The sequence below is a fragment of the Furipterus horrens genome, unplaced genomic scaffold (assembly GCF_987537825.1).
Source record: "Furipterus horrens unplaced genomic scaffold, mFurHor1.1.pri manual_scaffold_7, whole genome shotgun sequence".
Lineage (NCBI taxonomy): Eukaryota > Metazoa > Chordata > Mammalia > Chiroptera > Furipteridae > Furipterus > Furipterus horrens.
In genome coordinates this window covers 104,094,704-104,113,694 of record NW_028327177.1, presented here as the reverse complement: position 1 = coordinate 104,113,694, position 18,991 = coordinate 104,094,704, and the positions used below count along the sequence as shown (strand labels likewise).

The window sequence follows — 18,991 nt, the reverse complement described above, 5'->3', positions numbered from 1 at the left end:
GACTCCACTTTTCTCCACCAATTGTTTCCTCTTCTTGTTTTCCATAACTTATTAAAGCCTGCACTCATTATAAACATTTAAATAGTACAGTGAACTTGGAGGAAGTTGAACAAACGAATGAGTGATATAGGCTAATCACCTTAGACTGCAGTATTTTAGTTAAAATTCCACACAACGCCTGGGATTTACAATCACAAAGGAACTACTTAGCTTATTAGGAAAACAAGGACGGAGGCTAGGAAATGGAAAGTTTCTCATATTGTAATAATTTTCGTAAAAGTTACCAAGAGAACTTTCCCAATCCAGTGAAATTACAGCAGTGAATATACAACATGTTGGGGTTCCTCGTCCTGGCCCAGCCCTGGCTGCCCCTAACCCTCACCCTGTCCTCCCCTGCTGCTTTGCTCTTCCCCCAGCTCCTGAGCTCAGGATGCAGGTGTTAAGGAGACGTATTAGCTCACTACTAGTACCCATTAGCACCCTGAATAATCAGAACAACCTCACAGTAATTGGAATAAAGGATTACTGGACACTTCTGAGGAGAAACTGATACCCACATTCATAGCAGCAATGTTCACAAAAGCCAAAAGGTGGAAGCAACCCAGCTGTCTATCAGTAGATGAATGCATAAACAAAGTGCGGTATCTATGCAATGGAATATTACTCAGCAACAACAGGAAGAAAGCCCTGTCAACATGCTTCAACATCGATGAACCTTAAGGACATCATGCTAAGTGAAATAAGTCAACCACAAAAAAACAGATTCTATATAATTCCACTTATGTGAGGTTCCTAGAACAGTCAGGGTCCTAGAGATAGAGAGTAGAACGGTGGCTCCCAGGGGCTGGGGGAGGGGATGGGGGGTTAGTATTTGATGGGCACAGTTTCACTTTGGGAAAATGAAAAGCCGGAGATGGATGGTGGCGACGGCCACACAACCACATGAATGTACTTAATGACACTGAACTGTACACTTTAAAAATGGCGAAAATAGTAAATTTTTGTTATGTATATTTTACCACAATTACAAACAAACAGACAAATCAGAACTGAGCGGCTCCTCACAGCATTGTGAGAGGGTCTAATATGAAAGGATTTATCAATTGAAAGGGATCTTTAGAGGGATTCTTCCTGGGAATTTGGGTTAGACTAAATGAAAGTGTCCTCTAGTAGGTGCCAGTGCATTGACTGATTGTTATACATGAAGTTTTCTTATGTACTCATACTCGTGTTCAGATATTTCAGGGAGCAGGGACTTCAGACACTCTGACTTGATTTCTCCTGGTCTGCTCCATTAAAAAATCAGGGATTGGCTAACAGTGGTCTCTTTCTTGCTCCTGTGGAGCAGGATTCTGAATGAAACTCCATTTTTCATAACAAGTGAAACTTTGATAGGCAGGTGATCCTTCCTTCCTTGAGGTTGCTGTAAGGACCCTCCACTTGTCTGTGAAGTTCACACAGCCTGCTAAAGGTAGTAGAGGGCAAACAAGAGAGACAGCCTGAGGCTAGAAGAGTAAAAACAGCATTATTTTCCCTGCACAGGATGATGGAACACAACTACCATCTCTGCTGTCTGTCTGGGGCACATTTTTACATACTGGTGCACATGGGAGGCTGGGCAATTCCATGCCTAGCCTGCTGCTTCCTGGGGTGACTGAGGGCTCTGCACGTTGTTGGAGGAAACAGCATAGGGAGTCTCAGCCCTGAGCACCATGGGTCCTGGGAAGCAGCCTACTCATCTCAGTTACCATTCTTACAAGGCATGGGGATTATCAGAAAATTAGGAGGGATCCATCCACAGAGAAGAGACTTTACCAAGATCACACAGCAAGTCCAGGTTAGAGATGACAATGGCACTTAGGGCTTCTTATATCTGGGTCCACTTCTTTCCAGGATCAACAACTAACATTATGGCACTTACTTGAGACCAGATGCGGTGCTAGGGGCGTAGGTGCATTGTCTCATGAAAATGCCACCTCAATGCTATGAGCTAAGTACTACTGTAACTTCTTTGCCAGATGAGGAAACCAAGGCTTAGAGGAGTTAAGTAACTTACCAAAGGTCGCAGAACTAACAGCAGGCGGAACTTGGATTTGTATATATAAGTCTGTCTGACTCCTCTCTCTGTACCCAAGACCTCCTCCTGTCTTTTTAAAAATGGGGTTTTTGTTTGTTTGTTCAGTAAAACATAAACACAGAAAACCATGCAAGTCTTGTATATGAATTAATGGGTCATTATAAGGCAAACATCATCCAGGTCAAGAAAGAGAACTTTGCCTCCCAACCCCAGAAGGCCTGAGCATGTGTCCCATCCCCCTCATGTGCCCACAAGTAATCACTATCATGACTTTAGGAACCACTTTCTGTGTCTTTTAAAATTGTTTTATTACCCAGATGTGCATCCCTAGACACTATATTCTGGTACATTAGAAAAATTTGACATGTCTTTGAAGTCTCTTAATTTATACGTTCCTCCATCCATCCCTTTTATAGCCCCACGCTGGTTCATTGGAAGAACCTGGGAGTATGACTAGCATCTTTCACAGCCTGATATTGCTGACTCTACACTCAGGGTTCAGTTTACTATGCCACTCTGTCCTCTGTCCATCCTGCAAACTGCAGCCGGTTCCAGAGGCTGCTCAGATTTAGATTTGATTCCTTGGTAAGACTACAGATAGGGTTTGGCTTCTTTAGGAGGTATATAGTGTCTGATTGTTGGACTTTTCAATAATCGTAGTGTCTATTGATACTTAATGCCTATATCTCCTCCTATGTTTCCTTTAAAAATTTTTAAAATTGTGGTAAAATATGTATAACATAGACGTTAACGCCTTAACCATTTTTAACTGCACAGTTCAGTAACGTTAAGTATATTTATCCTGTTGCACAACCAATCTCCAGAACTCTTTTAATTTTGTAAAACTGAAACTTTACATCCATTAAACAACTCTTATTCCCCCTCCCCAAGCCCCTGGCAACCCCCATTCTACTTTCTGTTTCTGTGGATTTGACAACTCTAGGCACCTCATATAAGTGGAATCATGCAATATTTATCCTTTGTGACTGGCTTATTTTATTTTACATAATGTCTTCAAGATTCATCCATGTCGAAGCATGTGTCAAGATGAATGATTTGCCATTGCATTTATAGACCACATTTTGTTTATCTGTTCACCTGTTGTTTCCACCCTTTGACTATTGTGAATAATGCTACTGTGAGTGAGTGTAGAAGTATGTCCTCAAGACCCTGCTTTCAATTCATTCATATGTATATATCCTGCAGTGGCATTGCTGGATCATATGGTAATTCTATGTTTAATTTTTTGAGGAACCACCATCCTATTTTCCACAGTGACTACACCATTTTAAACTCCTCTCCTCCATTCCCTTTTAATATCCTTCTCGACTCCTCACCATCCTGGGGTGTTCAGAGCCCTCAGCTACTCACATGGGGAAATGAAAGGCAATGTTTTTTATAACAGACCCAAACTGAGAATTGCATAACAGTCCAACAACAAGGAAGCACTTAAGTGGTAGATCCATATCATTGAATCCCATGAACCTATTTATAATATTGTTGTAAGAGAGCACTTGATATGAAAAGATACCTCTAATATTTCCTTAAATCAAGAAAAAAGGGCTACAAAATGGAATATGGAGTGTAATTAAAAAAAAAAAAAAGACAACTCCATATTTGTAGGAGAAGCTGTCTTAACTAACCTCCACTTAACTGATTCATTGGATTAACTAAAATCATCCCGACCTTGTAAAACACAGTGACCCAACACCTCTAGTTTTTACACCTTCTGTTCACAACCATTGAGTTGTACACTGACTAAGAGACAGACAGTTTCCAAACTTATGTATTCCAGTTGTATTTATTGTACATCAATTAATGAATTACATCCATCACAAGACGATGAAATATGAGAGCAAAAAGAATATTCCTATAAGAACAAAGTTGAATGTTTGGGGTAGACGCATTAAATAAGCATCAAATGAGAAGTAGATGAGACACTTGTAAAGGGCTGGAGATACCACCGCTTTCAGGGAAACTACCTCTGTGAGTTATCACCATGGAGCATCAATTCCTGCCTTCTTGATTGTCCTAAATGTTCACAGCTCTCCGTGGTGAGTTACCAGTAACATCATACTCACTAACTGCCCAGAGTCAAGAAACTATTTTATTCTGTCGCAAACCCTCAGGCATATTACAGGTATATACAGAGCTCACACCTACAGTGGTGAGTATGTGGCATTTGACCCACTATTCTCCCCTCCTAAACCCAACGCACACATCACTAATCAATTACCAGATTCCTTCCTGCTGAGTCCGTACTGTGGTCTCTGAAACCTTCTCTGGGCAGCCACAATCAATCAATTGAATTTGACATTTGAGATGAAACCTAAGCTGCCTCCCTTACCTCCCTTAAGGGACATAACTTTAAAAAAAATCCTCACCCAAGGATATATTCATTGATTTGAGAGAGAGGATGGGGTGGGGGGGTGGAGAGAAAGAGAAAGAGAGAGAGATGTGAGAGAGAAACATCAATCAGTTGCCTCCTGCAGCACTGCAACCAGGGATCAAACTCGCAACCTAGGTATGCGCCCTGACAAGGGACAGAACCCATAACCTTTTGGCGTACAAGATGATGTTCTAGTCAACTGAGCCACCTGGCCAGGGAAGAACTTGTTTTGTTTTTTTTATTTTTTGAATCAGGTAGAGAATTAACCATATATAAAGTGGCTAAAGTCCTGGCCATTGGACCCTTAGACTGGATGTTCTGCCTTGTACATAAAAAGTGCTCGGTGTTCACAGAGTGAATGAATTAACAAATGAACGAATGCATGTCCTGCTTTCCAAAGTTAACCACTCAGTGTTTTTTCCTCACACCATCCTTCTTGGTTTCCCCTCATACCTGTGATGTTAGTTTCTTCCCAGTCTTCATGATAGTAGGATGCCGTAGCTCCCAGAAATCCCTCCACTACCAATAGGTTTCTTTTGGACTTGATACTCCATTCAGGGTTATTTGCAGGTACAGCCAGACTGGAATAACAAACACCTAATAAATTTTGCCTACCCCAAGAAGGAGGGGCATTGTAAACCAGACTTTCTTTTTGTTCTCTTGTTGCACAACTTATTGGATAACACTGGCTGGGTTCTCTTCTAGGAAGCAAAAAAAAAAAAAAAGAAAGAAAGAAAGCAAGCTTCCATCCCCTTATTCTACTATCCCTTCCCCCTGTTTTTGAAATCCCTGGAGTTTGAGAAGTACACCTGAGCAGCTCCTGAAGTTTCTCCCTTCTGCTGCTTTGTTCACCCTGTTCCTTCTTCCTGTACCACCATTCTACAAACTCAAGACTGACCTGCTGAGATCCTGCCCAACCCAGAACCCCAGCTCAAATGCCACCACTGCTGAGAAGCCTTTCCTGATTCCAACCACCTGGGTGGCACCTCTGACATCTCTCAACATGAGAACCCTTTGTAAACCTCTTTCATTTCCTTTACCACATTCTGTCTTACTTTGTTGGTCTAAGTAATAATAGACTAAGGTCAGTCTTCATTTATGGAGAATTTTGAGTGTATTGGTCACCATGCAAAGGACTTATATGTATTGTCTCATTCAACATGCAAAATTATGTCCATTTTATAAATTTGGAAACTGAGGCTTAGAGATGCTGAGGAACTCAAGGTCACACAGAGCCAGGCATTCACTCAATCAATCAATCAGTCATTATTCATTAAGGGCCTGCACTGTACCAGACATGTTCTAGATGTTGGAAAGTTAGCAGTAACCAAGTCAGACAAAGTTCCCACCCACAAGGAGCTATCATTCTAACAGGAAGAAATGAATCATAAAAAGATACAAGTAAATAAATACTATGTCAGGTGGTGATAAATGCTCTGAGTAAAAATGGGGTTAGTGATGGCTGGGATGGGTGTGCTCTCTTTTAAAGGTGATGCAGTGACATTTGAGCAGAGGCCTAAAGGAAGTAAGGGAATGAGTCGAGATCTGGGGGAAAGAGCATCACAGAAGGATGGACATGTCCTTGACATGCTTGATAAACAGGATGGTATGGCTGCAGCTGAGTAAGAGGGGGATGAAGTTAGAGAGGTGACAGGGATTAGATAACAGAGGGCCTTGCAGATGCGACAGGGACTTTGGCTTTAACTTTGAGTGAGATGGGGGCCACTGGAGGACAGCTTCCAGAACCCATGCTCTTAGTTACTATGCTATACTACTGATCGATATATGAGTGAATGTCAAAAATTGCCTGGGGACATTTTCTCATTAAAACCAGCAGGATGGCAGCCAGACAGTCTGAAAACAACCCAGAAGAGGGCACGATCTATGCTAACGAGGATGGCTAATTAGTAAGGGGTGAGGAGCTGGACCATCCCCTTGGTTGTGAAGAGTGTCTGTGCTCCCCACAGCACAGGACTGAGGACTGCCTCAGTGGGTCCTCTTACCGAACTTGGCAAAGAATAAATTCCCCAGTCCTGTCCCTAGAGAGGTCTCAGTCCCTCCATGAAAGGTGTCCTGTACTCACAAGAGGCAGCAAGCCACAGGCAACTACTGCAATGACTCACCAGAGAGAAATGAAAATTGAGTCCAGGCTGGAAGAGAATCCATTTGAATGTGACACATTTGCCTCCAGAATATAGATATAAAAGCTTTTGCTTTTTCCTTTTCATTTTAAGTATGACAGAGCTTCCTCACACACACTGCCTCACAGCCCGGCCGATACCAACTTCTGCAACTGCTGCCTTTATTCCCGGCACAGCTCTCTCAGAGGCCAAAGTACAAACCTGGGGACTGTGTCCAGCCCCCACCAACCTGATTTGGAAGCGCCATCTCACAGCAGGACATGAGTGCATGCCCTGACGGTCCCAGGACAACCAGGATGGCAAACATTCTTCTGCTTGGTGCCCTACCAGCTGGCCATTCCCCAATTTTGGGGTGTATACAAATTACAGGGAAGCTTGTTAAAATGCAGATTTCAGGAATGAGAGTTGCATTTTCAATAGAATCCTCGATGATTCTGATGTCAGTGGTCTGCGAAACACTGCCCCAAACCATAGGGACAGCCCTAAGAGTCCAATCTTTCTGCATGTAGGCTTACGGTGTGAAGTGGCCCAAATCCTTTCTCAGACCATGAGAAGCACATTTTGGCTCCTGGAAGGGCTGGGACCTCTCCTGGGCAAATCAGAGCAGAGGAGAACCTTGGAATCACAGAGCTTGCTGACAGCCATCTGAGTCCTCTGCATTTATCATCCTGATTGGAGCTACCAGCACAGCCCTGGGTTTGCTCTCTAGGCCACATCCAGGAGGGCCCACACCCTGGGGTTTGCAGCTGCCCTGGGACGGTAGCTGCCCCTGGTGCAGTCATAACTGGAGAGGGTGCCAGACCTGGCCTAAAGCTCTGATAGTAAAAGGTAACAAAAAGGCCTAATTGTAATTATGAAATACAGTTTCATTTCTCAATTTGTCTAAGTTGCATATTGATGCAGGTACTCTCACTGCAGTTGGAAACAAAAGAGCTCAGCATCTGTGATTATAATTCACTGGAATAGGAGCTGTACCCCTTTGCTTATGACTTACAATATTGGCTTTTGGGGCCTGTTAGCTGCTTGATTTGAGCACCAAAATTGTTAATGATAATCTTCCCGTGTTTCACTCCACTTCGTTCAGATCTCTGCTCAGAGGCCACCCTCCATGTCCATTCAATCTAAATAATTCTCCCCAAGCCCTGTCTCTTGTTACTTCTAGCCCTTAGCCTGCTTTATTTCTTGCTCTAAGTCTGTTTTACTGTATTTTTCTTCATAGCACCCACACTGCTTGAATTATGGAACAGATTTGTTTGCCTGCTACTCTGTCTTTTATGTTAATTGCCCTCACAAATAGGTTCTTTGGGAGCTGGCATCTTGCCTTGTTCACTGGTGAATTTTCGTGCTGGACACAGAATAGGTACCCAATCAATGTCTGCTGAATGAATGAATGATGCTATGTTCAGAGGGTCTCTAGCGCCATCTCTAACTTGATGGTACTCTACTCATCAGTTCCACGAGTCTTTGGAGACTAAATGAGTATACCAAAAATAACAACAGCTCTTTTTATTTAATGATTACTACATACCAGTACATAAACTATTTCATCTTATCCTCAAGGCAGTTATGCAAGTTATTAACCCCACTTAAGAGATAGAGAAAACAAAGCCAACACAACACAGCCAATAAAGGGCAGAGGTGGGATTCAAACCCAAATCATCTAATGCTAAAATCTTCTCTCTAAGCCTTAGTAGCTGGACCTGATGCTATATGCTTAGTGTAGACACTGGAATAGGATCCAGAGGTAAGCAAAACCAGGTCATACCCTCCATAAGTTTACGGTCTCCCTAGTTATGTAGCAGAGTGATGGTGAGCAGAGAATTGTAGTTTTCTTCCAAACCTGAGCTCCATTCCTTACTAAAATGGATCTAATAATTCTTACCTCATAGGGATGTTATAATGATTTAGTGATATAGTTCATAAGGAGGGTTTACCTAACACAGAGCCTGGTACATAGTAAATACTCGATTAACAATTGCTCATATTGGCTACCACTGGAGAGATAAGACCCACAGTGAAAGCAAAGATCCAACCCACTGGTTCCCAGACTTGTGCTCATGGTAGATGTTATGGACTGAATGTTTGTGTTCCCCCAATTCATTCGTTGAAGCCCTAGCCCACAATGAGATGGTATTTAGAGATGAGGCTTTGGGAGGTAATTAGGTTTAGATGAGGTCATGAGGTTGGAGTCCCTATGATGAGATTGGTGCCCTTATAAGGAGAGGAAGAGACACCATGGGACAACTCAGTGAGAAGGTAACTGTCTACAAGTCAGGAAGAATCTGACCAACACCTAGATCTTGGACTTTCAGCCTCCAGAACTGTGAGAAATAATGTCTGTTGTTTAAGCCACCCAGTTTATGGTGTTTGGTTGTAGCGTCCTGACCTGACTAAAACAGTAAAGATTCTGTAAATCATAGTGCTATTAGCCAAACACTGTGAAATACTGATACATTTAATTCCATCATATGAACCAGAAACAGTTTTATTATCAGATCAGAAGTGCCAAGTAAAGAGTTAAGAATCTCTAAATAATTAAAAATTATCATTACAATCCAATTATTTCCAAATCTCTCTGTTAATAAATATTTCCTAATTGAGTCTTTATTTTAGCATCTACAAGAGCAATACAAGACAGATGAGGATAAGAGAAACTGGCATCATATAATTGGGGTGATATAAATTGGGGCTCTATTCCAGGAGGGCAACTTAGTAATTTTTATTCAAAAATCTTTAAAATATACCTACCTTTTGGCTCAACAATCCTACTTCTGAGAATTCTTCATCCCACAGAGTATAAAAAGATGTTCACCACAGTGTTCTTTATATTATTTGGAAAACTAGAAACAAATATAAACACCAGCCATTATGAAATTAGTTAAACATTGGCATGTAAGCATACTGAAATAATATGCAACTATTAATACTATAAGGCTTTCTCTGTTGACATGGGGAGATCACATGATTGTCAGATTAAGATGGTAACAAAACAGTATGTAAAATTACTTGGAAAAAAGTTCCCTGAAATGTTCACAATTGGTTTTATCTCAGTAGAAGGATTTCAAGTGTTTTTGCAAACTTTTGATTTAATAAATCCTACTGCATTAAGATAAAGCTAAACAACAACAACAACGAAAAGTGAGTCATTGCAAATTGGTGCAGCCACTATGGAGGTTCCCCCCAAAATTAAAAATAGAACTACCTCACGACCCAGCTGTTCCACTTCTAGAAATACATCCAAAAAATGCAAAACAATAATTTGAAAAGATATATGCACCCTCTCTGTTCATTGCATTGTTACTTAAAATAGCCAGGATATGAAAGCAACCTAAGTGCCCATCAGTAGACAACTGGATACAGAAGATGTGGTACATATATACAGTGAAATACGTGGCCATAAAAAGAATGAAATCTTGCTGTTTGTAACAACATGGATGGACCTAGAGGGTATTATGCTAAGTGAAGTAAGTCAGATACCATGTGACAAATACCATGTGATTTCACTTATGTGTGGAATCTAAAGAACAAAGTAAATCAACAAACAGAACAGAAACAGACTCACAGATACGGAGAACAAACTGAAGATTGCCAAATAGAAAGTGGGCAGGGGCTGGGTGAAAAAGGTGACGGGGTTAAGAAGTTACAGAATATGGGCTGCAGGCCTGATCCCTGGTTGGGTATGTGCAAGAGGCAACCAATCAATGTTTCTTTCACACATTGATGTTTCTCTCCCTTTCTTTCTCCCTGCCTTCCCTATCTCTCTAAGATAGATAGATAGATAAATAAATAAATAAAATCTTAAAAATAAAAGAAGTTACAAAATAGTCACAGGGATGTAAAGTACAGGATAGGGAATATAATCAATGATATTGTAATAATTATGTATGGTGCCAGGTGTGTACTAGACTTATCAGGGGGATCACTTCTTAAATTATATAATTGTCTAACCAGCATGCTGTATACCTGATGCAAATATGAAATAATACTGAATGTCAACTGTAACTGAAAAATAAAAAATAATAAGTATAAAAAAGATCAGTTGTATGTACAATATCTTAACTTCATAATCTGCATCTAATTTTCTAATAAAAATATTTGGTCATCTTTGGGGGAAAAATTGAGTCAATTTAAAACTGATTCAAAGAAAAGTGTTAAGAAATAATAGAACAGGTAGTAAAGAGATATGACAAAATTGTAAAGGGGAGTGTGAAAGTTTGAGAAACAAAGTTTTAAATTCTTCTTCATCCTGCTCACCACAGTGTAGAAAGACTACCTGCTCTCACCTTTAAATGATAAACTTCTGAGTGAGAAAAACCTCCCCCCTTTCTAAAACTACTGACCCAGTTTTCATGGTCCACACCTACCTCTCCTGGCAGTTGTCAGGGCCCAGATCAGGCAGAGCCACTGGGCATATAGGTATGGCCACTCACATTTCTTGAGTCTTACAGTGGTTCCCTGTGACCCGAGTGAGGAAGAGCTATTGGTCCTGGTTAAGGGTTCATTCTGTAGAGACTGTGCTATGTTTCTTGTGCATCTTCTCATAAATACCCTAAGAGAGTGGCCTTTTGATGATCTCTCCTCCATTTTATAGATAAAGAAACCAAGGCTCAGAGAGGTAAAGGGTCTTGACCAATGTCACACAGCTAGTAAGCAAAGAAGCTCAGACACCAGTCCAGGTCTGAATCTTGAAAAACCTCCAGTAAATTCTGAAGTAGCCTTTGAGGCTCAGCATGATCTATCTTTTCTGCCTCCCATTCCCACTGCTGCTCCTTGCCCCTAAACTTCAATAAACCCACGTATCTCACACCTCCATGCCATTGCACCTGCTGTGCCTTGCTGTTGGAATGCCCCTCCCACTGGGAAGCTTCAGATTTCCATCCATACTTCAACTCTCAGGCCAAGTGTTCCCTGCTCTGTGGTCTCTTCCTTTCTTGACTCATCCTTAGGAAGACAAGGTCCTCCTCATGGTCCATATATCTCACTCCCCTGGGCTCCCTTCACTGCAGCCCTTCCACCTGCTGTCCCTTCCTATAAGTCTGTGTTCCTCTGGAGGGCAAAGACATGGTCTTTCTTCCCCAGAGCTGGGCACAGGGCCTGGCACACAGCAGGCACTTGGGAACTGTAGAGCAGTTGGATTAGAGAGCTTACAAATTAGGTTAGGAGCCAGACATGGTTTGAATTCCAGTTCCACCCTGTACCAGCTGTGTGACCCTGTGCAAATCATCCTACCTCTCCGAGTCTCAGTTTCTGCATCTTGTTGTAAATTGTTATAAGAATGAAATAAGAATTATAGGAGAAGAGCTTGACATTACAAACACTCCACCAATATAAGCTATAGTAATAATGATGTTGGTTGAGTAATTTATTTATCAGTAAAAGTGGTCAAAAGTGGAGGAGGAGTGAAGGAATGAGAGGAAGTAGGGGCAGGCATCAGAAGGAAATCCAGATCACAGGCCAGTTTGGGAACCCAGAGATGGGAAAACAGCTCACCAACAGGTGGCAATCCATGCAGGTCAGCTGTTAGGTATAGCCCAGCCTCACAGTCAGACCAACTGCAGGGATAAGGCATCCAGGACCCAGGGAAAGTCCAACTCTATGACAGCAGGCTTCTGGCAGCAGCAACAAGAAATCTATGAACCTGGAGTTTGGAGTGCAGAACTCTTACCCATGTGCCATGTGCTTGCCAAGTGCTTTACATGCATTATCTCATTTCATCCTCACACAAACTTTATCAGGTGATGCTATTAGGATCCCATTTCACAGAGGAAGAAACTGAGACCCAAAGAAGTTAAGAAACTTGTCCAAAGATACACAGCTGGTGAGTGGTGGGGCCAGGGTTTGAACCCAGGCAGACTGGTTCCAGAGAAATGCTTCAGGCCCTCTGCACCTCATCAAGGGGCCAGAGTAGTAAAGAGCCTGAAGGTGAAGGTCAAGAGACCTAGAGGGGAGAAAGGTGGCAGGGGCCTGGAACTGAGTGATCCCCACATCAGGGATCATGTGATCTTAGTAGTTTCTGCACAATATGTTCTACGGGAGGTGGGTGGGGGTGGGGGTGGGGGTGGGGCGGGAAAATTAATCCCTGGAGATCAGCCAGATGCAGCTGGGTGGGTGGCAGTGTATACATTTCCCGTATCCCCAGACCTACCTACTGAGAAAAGAGGTACTGATGAGTCCCATGACACTGGTGAAACTGCCTCCAAATTGCTTTCTTCATTAACTGTAGAAATTTGCATCTTAATTAGGCTTAATGGAATACAATTACTAGACCTCAAGTTTCTCTTTCAGATTCCAGGCAAGAATGCCACAGAAGCAGGCGTGAAGCCAAAAATGTGGGAATGAGGAGAAGCTGGCAGGGCTGTCCCTGCAGGGAATCTTGTGCCTGGAAAAGGAGAGTCAAGGCACCGGGCAGCAGGATGGTGGCTGGGACATTGAGGGTCTAGGCTCCTGAGATGAGATGATGGGTCCTGGGCTTTGGAGTCAGGCGCGGGTGGGAAGCCTGGCTCCGCCTCTGACCAGTGGTGTGACCTGTAGTTGCTGTGTTCTCTGAGCCTCAGTTATTTCATGTGTAATAAAATGGGATGGTGAAAACATTTACCATGGGGTAACTGCAGGGATCAAATGAGATCACAGGTCTGACAGCATCTCACACATAACCTGGTATGTAGTTTGTTCTCTTCTCTATGAGCTCAAAGCCCAGGAGGTGGTGTGGAGCTGATTCCACTGACCCCTTCAGTGATTCAGTGAGAGTCATCTCATATCATCTCACACTCCAGGCTTCAGTGACACATACCTCTGAGTCTTTGGAAAGTTCTTAGCTCCTTCCTGTCTCAAGGACTTTGCATGTGCTGTCTTTTTTGCTTGGAACACCTGGACCCTGGTTAATACCTATTTCATGCTTCCAATCTCAACTCCAATATCACCTCCTCCAGGAAGCCTTCCCTAGCCCAGACTAAAGTCTCCTAACATCATTTATCTGTGCGATTATTAAATTAAGGTTCCTCTCTCCCCTACTAGGTAGAAAGTTCCGTGAGTGTAGGTAACACTTCCACTTTGTCCTCTGTTGTATCTCCAGCTCCAGGCTCAGGGTTTATTGAAAAGTAGCTCCTTAATTCACATTTGTTTAATGGAGGGATGTGCACATCAGGCTAAGCCTCAGTGAATGCATCTGTCCAATGGGAATCATGATCTCACCCTATGGTTTTGTGAAATGACTAAACAATTTCTGGCACACAGTAGGTCCTCGATGGACCACCTCTCCATTCCCCAGCTCCTTTTGATTAAGGAGGAGTCAAAAGCAAGAGAATAGCTAGCCTAAAGAGCAGTCTGGCTGGGGGATGGGGGTGGGGGTGCGGGCCCAGAGGCTGACACCACAACAGGTCAGGATGCTAAAAGCTGGAAGGAACCTTAGAAATTATCCAGTTAATTGGTTACCAAACAAAGACTCCTTTTAATTTTTACTGCCATAGAATAATTTCATCCACCACAAAACTACATTTATCAGGGAAGAATCCACGTTCCCAGCTGTGAATTACTCAAAGGCATCCCGTTCTATCAGCCAGTGCCTGCCCAGCGTGAGGGGAGCCATGTGGAGACACTGTGCCGAGGTAATTCCAGCAAAAATGGAGGCTTCCAGGGGCCTGGGCAGCAAGCAAACCATTTCCTTTGACCTCCTGAAATGTTAATAACAGCCTCTGAGGGCTGGGTACAAGGGCCTAAGTTAAAAGCCACCATGGGACCACACAAAGGGGAAAGCTTTCTGCTTTCTTTTTTTTTTTTAATCAAAGCTAGACATGCTTTCTGTGGGCATCTCAGTGGGCACTTGACAAAGCCAGGATAGGGGAGCAGAGCTTTCTGCCTGGCAGTTCCCCCTCAGGGGGCCATGGCAGCCTAGGTGACATCTTAAATTTACAGGTGGCCCTTTTCTCACAGAGTCTAAGGCTGTGTTGATTTTTCAGCTGTTTCTTGGAAGCCGATGTGTGCCGTTAGGTCTTTGTGAACTTCTGTAGAGACATTCAGCCCTGATCCCCACTTCTCTGGCACACCCCAAAGTATCTTGTACATGGCCACCACCTCTTGGGTCCCCTCCACAAGCCTTTCTCTGCCCCTTCCATCTCCCTAGCCCACCTCCCCAGTCTCAACTCCTGATTTGTTCTAACTGCACAATGACTGCCTATTCTATAATAACCAGTGCCTTGCCACACCTCAGGGTGCCCTCTTTGCCTACATGAGACCTTCCTCTGAGCACCCAGGGAACTCACACACAGGCAGGCAGTAGGGCCTTCTCTTGCATCCCCAGGCAACACATGTACCTCTCCTGGTGTCCTCAGGTCTTGCCTCTGTCAGCACCTCTCCGACTGGAGGTGATTGGCTTATGTGCACACCTGCCTTCCCTTCTGCATGGAAGGCTCCTCTGAGGAAGATGGTGTCTTCTTCTGTTTCCCTCAGCTCCAGCTCAGACAATGCTAGAACGCAGGAAGGAGGCCTATGGATGCCTTTCTCCAGACGAACCCACTGATGGACCCCTAAAACTGTCCACAGCATTTGGAGGTGGGAGCATCTTTCTTGGGAGGAGCCAACAAAGAGCTCTTTTCTTTCCTTAAAGGTAAAGAACCTCGACCCTAAGCCCTGAGAGTCTCGATGGAAGGAAATGTGTGTAGTTCTTTCCTATAGTGCTGCACAGCCCCCACACAGCAGCCCTTAGTATAAAATGCTATTAAGTCATGGAGCTTTTCTGAGCTAGAGATCTAGTTCAGTCTTCTCATTTCACAGATGAAAAAGCTGAGCCCCAGGGAAATTATTTACTCACCTGTCCACCAGGTGGAATGCTTAGGGGAAATATAATACCTTCTCTATTATGGATTAGAAATAATGACATTAATATTAAATTATTCATCCTTGGACTTACTCTCCAATCATTTTTCAAGCACCTACTATGTGTACCTACACCTACTATGTGTAAGGCACAGCCGTGTGGGTATAGAAGTAACCAACACCCAAGCCCTGTGCTCAGAGAACTCAGAAGCAGCAAGGAGAGACGACGCATGCACAGCCATCGAAAGGCACACATAGAGCAACCCAGAGGAGGGAGGGATGACTTCCTGGTGGGGCATCTAGGAAGGCTTTGTGCAGAAGTGGTATCCGCACCGTGCACGAAGGATGTGCCAGGCCCATCAATGCCAGGGCTGAAGCCCACGTTCCTACTCTGTTCTCCACTTGGCCTCAGACTACACCATCTCTTCACGGTACAGTGTAATCACTGGGATGATTTAGGCTAAATGTAACAGAAAACCCAATTCACTTGCTTTAAGTAGTAAAAATTGTATTCTCCCTTTAACAACAAGTCCCAAGTTGGGGAACTTATTATTAAAAGGATGTCATCAAGGATTCTAGTCCTTTCCATCTTCTGGCTCTGCTATCCTCAATGTCTCTCAGGAATGTCCTCAAACCAGATCACCTCCTGTTCAAAAGATGGCTGCCATAGGCCCAGAGGTCACACCTGAACACAACACGTGTTTCTTTCTTAAGATCAAGGGGAACCTTTTCTAGGAACACCTGGATCCCAGCCCCACCAACCTCCCTCATGTCTCATGCTCACTACTGAATGAATCGCTGGCAATAGGGTTACATTTCCTGGGACTGGCTGCATTAAGAACAGGTCACCTTCCCTGAGCGGAAATAAAATGAGGGTTCTGTTGGCCAGAGAATGGCTGCGAACTGTGACTATTACACCTATCAATCAAAATGACTATTCCCCAGGTTCCTTATCTGGGGAACATCTGAAATGGGACTAACAATGGTGGTCAACTGTGCGCCTCTTCAGCCACACACTTAGATCCATAACAGCATGTGACAAATAGGCTGGGTTCCTATCAGGTTCTGTGCTACATGCCCTACCTGGGAGAACAGAAAGGGAAACAGGGAATTAAACATGGTGTGATGAGTGCTCCAGCAGGGTAGCAGGGGTGCTGGGGAGATGGCTCACTCTGCTTGCCCTGCCCCAAACAGGGAGGATACATTCAAGAAGTCTTCTTAGAGGTGATGTGGTCCAAACCATTACCTGAGGGAGGAGTGGGAGTTAGGCATGCAAGAAAATGCAAGCAGGGAGAACAGCATGTGCAAAGGACCTGAGATGGATGAGAGCAAATGTCTCCTAGGACTGGCAATAGGCTTCATGAATACATGCAGGACCTCTGAGTCAAAAAGATTTGCGTTCGAATCCTAGAGTCACCACAAATAGGGAGCATGACTATAGGCAAGCTGCTTAACCTTGCAGTGCCTGTACCGTTTCACCTATAGAACAAAGATAATACTACATATCTCATAGGGTGGGCATGGGGCTCAAATGAGATCCTATCTATAAAGTTCTCACCACAGTGTAAATGTTCCATCATTACAATTTTCTTATGAAGATTGGACCCTACAATAAAGAGATGCACCAGGAGGGATGAATGGGGGCTAATTAGGCTTCTCCCCACAGTTCTGTAACGGCAGACAGGCTGGGCTTGCACCACTAATACTAGTGAGCTTCTGAGTGTGGCGAGTCTGAACTGAGATATGCTGGAAGTGTGGAACACACACTGGGGTGTGAAGACTTCGTTCCTTCTCCCCAAGGTAAAATATTTTATTCAAATTTTTTATTTTGACTACCTGTTGAAATGATAATATTTTGGAAATATCAAGTAAGATAAAGTATATTATTGAACTTAACCACACTTGCTTCTTTTTACTTTAAAAAATGTAGCTACTAGGATATTTGCAATTACATTTGTGGCTCACATATACTTCTTTTGGAGAGTGCTGGGCTAGGTGTATTATCCCCATTGTAAATGCAAAGAAAGGGAAACACAAGCCCATTCCGTGCCTGTAGTGGGGACCAGGGACACAGGCACCATTGCTCATTCCACTCAAGCCCCTCTCTGCACAAGCCTCAGACCACCGGGAACTCCCTTAGCATCGCTAATGTGATGAAAGTGGTGCTCCCCTCCACCACCTGCTCTCTTGTTTTTCAATCTGTGGTTTGTTCTTAGATGGGCCTCTTTTCTACCAGGTCCCCAGCTTCTCCTTTGCTTAATGAGTCCTGCTTCTTGGAACTCTTGACAAGTGATGCTCTTGATATAAAAGAAGAGAGGGCAGAGGTATAGAAATAGCCGACGACTATTTGAACTGAGACCTAAAAGTATTGGCTCTGCAGCCAGCCCCAGGCTCTGGAGATGACTCCACCTGCCAGGTCCAACCAGACCATGGATACTTTAGGGCCCTAAACAAACATGAAGGGACCCACTCTTCCATGGCACAGAGTCCAGGACTCCTTGATGGCTACTACAGTGTCATCATCTGTTTGGGGACATCTCCAGCTGGAAGTCTCAGATGCCTAGGACTCAGCCTATCAGAACTCTCTCATCATCTGAAGCACACACCTTTGGTGTCTGGCCCATAACTTTGGTCTGCTCTCAGACAGTTGGATACTCCAATAGGGTCTTCCCACCTGAGAATGTTCTCTCTCTACTTGCCATGCAGAGCAGGCTGAAAGTGCTGGAGAGTTAATGCCCCCCAGGAGGAATGCTCAAACAGCCTCATGAGACCATTCTTAGAAATGGCCCACAGTGTCTCAGTGAGTCCCCAGGAGGGGCGAGGTGACTTACCAGCAGGAGTAACCTGTGCATTAACTTACCTTTCATTAGTGTTACTCCTTTCCCTGGCTCCCTTCCCATTCCCACCTGGGATCACCTCCCTAATAAACTCATCAGACTTTGCCTCAGTCTGCCTTGGGGAGAGTACAGACTAAGTCATCATCTTTTCCCCCAGAGGACTTCTTGTCCCAGGGGTTGCATTGTCCTCTTCTTAGATGCTGTGGAAGCTAGAAAACTAGAAGTCAACTCTGATTTTTACTTCCATCTCACTGCCTACATTCCAACCATCTTTAAGCGTTGCCCATTCTACTTCCTAAATGCTTCTCAATTCCACTTTTCTAAGTCATTCTGCCACCACTTCTGGGCCAGGCCACCATTATCTCTGGTGTGGACAGCAATTCTGGCCTTTTATCCCTGCCTCAACTTTTGATCTGGTGACTCCGAAATCTGCCCAGATCTGCCAAGCCCACGCCCACATACCCAAACACCTCCCAGACAACACTTCTTAGAGGTGCACCTCAAACTTGGCATCTCCAAGCCTCCTCCTGGGGCACCTATGTCCTTGACTGGGTTCCCCACCTCATGAGGCATATACCTGTAAAGCACAGAGTCATGCTCAGTAATTCTCTTTCCTCACCATCCCATTTCTGCCTTGGAAAGTTCTTACACATCAAGCCTCTCCTTTCATTGTCACATCACTGTCCTTATTCAGGTGGCCACTGTCTCTTGGCAGGAATATTAAGACTCTTTTCTA

The 18,991-nt window shown here is 43.8% G+C and overlaps 1 protein-coding gene across 2 annotated transcripts in view; it reads right to left on the bottom strand.

Annotated features, from left to right (window-relative positions):
- Positions 1 to 15,047, bottom strand: part of HRH1 (histamine receptor H1) — a 41,114-nt gene extending 26,067 nt beyond the window's left edge. For both annotated transcript variants that reach the window (XM_090282964.1, XM_090282963.1), the window contains exons 1-2: positions 14,917 to 15,047; positions 9,356 to 9,447 (exon numbers count right to left, since the gene is read on the bottom strand). The gene's annotated coding sequence lies outside the window, so the exon portion shown is untranslated. The remainder of the gene's footprint in view (positions 1 to 9,355; positions 9,448 to 14,916) is intronic.
- Positions 15,048 to 18,991: the final 3,944 nt, after the last annotated feature.